We start from the raw sequence: 2330 nt of genomic DNA, 5'->3' as shown, positions 1-2330 counted from the left end.
CCACTGCTGGAAATGCGCTGAAATGCTGCAAACAAAGACTTAGACAATATTCATTCAATGTTTCTCATACGCCACAAATTTCGGAAGTTGTTTCCAAACGTCCAAAAAAATTTTGAACGTGTTTAAGGTTTAAGTTTAAGTCCATTCAAACTCCAAAAATATTAAGGGTGGTTTTAGCTCAGAAATGGTTAAGGGTTAAGGTTTGGGATAAGCTTAAAACGAAATACACTTTACACCAGAAGCAGCATTGCTTACGCCCATTACCACAACGCCCTGCAAAAACCGAAACCTACTGAAGGGTAACATCCCTCAACTGTTTCCCTAGAGTGGCCGGTTCTAACATCTCCGTGTCCCTCAGACATGGGATGGACGGTCTTAATACTGGTGACACATGTTTCCACGGGTGACCCCCTTGCTGGATTAAAAATTTGAGGCATGCATAAACTCTGAATTTATGAACGCCTGTTTCCAAATTTCACAAATCGATCAGCATCAGAGATTACTCATGACTAAGATATCAGTTTTAATTGCTCTGGAAAAATCATTACATAGTGGCCAAGCCCAGTCAAAACAAGGTGGCTCAAGCGGCTCTCTATTTGGGAGACCAGGCATAGTGACCAATAACTTGGTTTTAAATGGCTTTAGGAATGGTCACTGGATAAATATGAATTATTCCCTGAACTAAAACTTGGTAGATTTTGGGGAAAAGATGAATTCCTAGCTGTAATTATATCTGAACAATACATTTCTATTTTTCATCAATTATTGTGAAATATGTAATCAATGAACACACCTTTGATCACAGAAATTATGGCAATTAGATTTTCAGTATATTTGATGGGTAGTGCAAGTGTATTGCCTAATGTGAAAACAGTGTAATGTACTGCAATTTACTGTACAGCATTTTTTCTAATYGATTAACTGGTTGTTAAAATGACTAAATTGAGAAGGGTGTGTTTGCTGATTTAAATAAATGTTTGCATGGTATTTCACAGTGAACATATATTTTGGATAATAGGTTGTGTGGTGAAATACGTCTCCAAACAAAATTAATGRACAATAAAAAGTTTRGAATGTGACTTTATGCTTGAAGTGTTACCAGTTTGGAGTTTTGTACTAAGAGTTTAAATAAATCACTTTATGCTTGTAAAAATAGCACCAAAAGCGATTTGATGTTTGTTTTTTTAGCAAACACTGTATATTTTCCAAAGAGGTCATGGTTTCTTCATTCAAGCTTGATATGTTACATGGCCATTTCAATAATCCATATTATATCAACATTTTAGTTTTCATCATTTCMGCTGTATCTATAACAGGATATCCTAACAACATGTTGAATATGACTCRTGTTCTTTCTTATCAGTGGAGGCAAGTTCCTGTTTTGCAGAAAATGTGCTCCTTCACTTTCAGGGTAAGCTCTTTCAGTAATTCTTCACTCTGAACCTAAAAAGGTTTTCTGCATATGTATTTTATTCCCTCTTGAAAATAGGTATGTCATTTATTAATGYCATGGTAAAGCATGGTCCTGATGTTTTATTATAGGGTCTTGTGTGGAATGATAGTTCCTGTTCGACTTTACAATAAGGTAACATTCTTTTTTTTGTTCCCCTTGTCTTGTAGTTGGTGGATGGTGGTCTCATGTTTCTGCTCCTCGGTTTGACTAGGATTTCTGCCCAGAGAGAAATGTCCTTAAACCCCACTACAATAGGTCATTACACAGGTATAGCATCTTCTTCATATTTCACACATTTCTACATCCCATTATTACAAGGCATAGTGAATATATTGTACCTTGAACAATAGACCTCTTTTCCTTCACATGCAACTTAATCGGGTAATGTATGTTCYTATTTTGGCAGAGTCCCCATGTAAACTATTTGACAAGTATAAAACTACTGTGACAGAGGGGGAGGCCCTTAGTTTGCCAGCCTACTATGACCTGAGTGAGTTGGTTTGGGCCAGCGTGACTGAGTTTACCTGGTACAGAAACAGAACCCAAGAGCTCCCGTCCTCTGAGGAAGAGCGTGTGCATCATCATGGACCGGTGCTCTTCTTCCTKCCCCTTTTAATCAACGACTCTGATCAGTACTACACCTACTGGTAATACAACAACTGTGTGTGTGCGTGTGTTTAGGGGTTAGATTGGTAATTGAGAGCGGGGGAGCCCTGTTTGGGAGGGTTAGGGTGAGGGTTGATTCTAGGGTTAGTGTTGAACCTGAATGTGTACATAGGGCTAGGGTAGGCATGCACATTTACAAAGAAAAAACCTAAGGGTCCCTTGTCTTGCACAAACGTTGAATAAAATTCTATTTGAACTTACTCTGCCGATT

The 2330-nt window shown here is 38.1% G+C and overlaps 1 long non-coding RNA gene across 1 annotated transcript; it reads left to right on the top strand.

Moving 5' to 3' along the window:
- The first annotated feature begins 1296 nt into the window (after positions 1 to 1296).
- Positions 1297 to 2016, top strand: LOC139027376 (uncharacterized). The gene is made up of 3 exons (XR_011479463.1): positions 1297 to 1411; positions 1621 to 1720; positions 1860 to 2016. It is a non-coding gene; the product is annotated as an uncharacterized lncRNA (long non-coding RNA).
- Positions 2017 to 2330: the final 314 nt, after the last annotated feature.

The sequence above is a fragment of the Salvelinus sp. IW2-2015 genome, unplaced genomic scaffold (genome assembly GCF_002910315.2).
Source record: "Salvelinus sp. IW2-2015 unplaced genomic scaffold, ASM291031v2 Un_scaffold12143, whole genome shotgun sequence".
Classification (NCBI taxonomy): domain Eukaryota; kingdom Metazoa; phylum Chordata; class Actinopteri; order Salmoniformes; family Salmonidae; genus Salvelinus; species Salvelinus sp. IW2-2015.
This window is presented reverse-complemented; position numbering and strand designations above follow the sequence as displayed.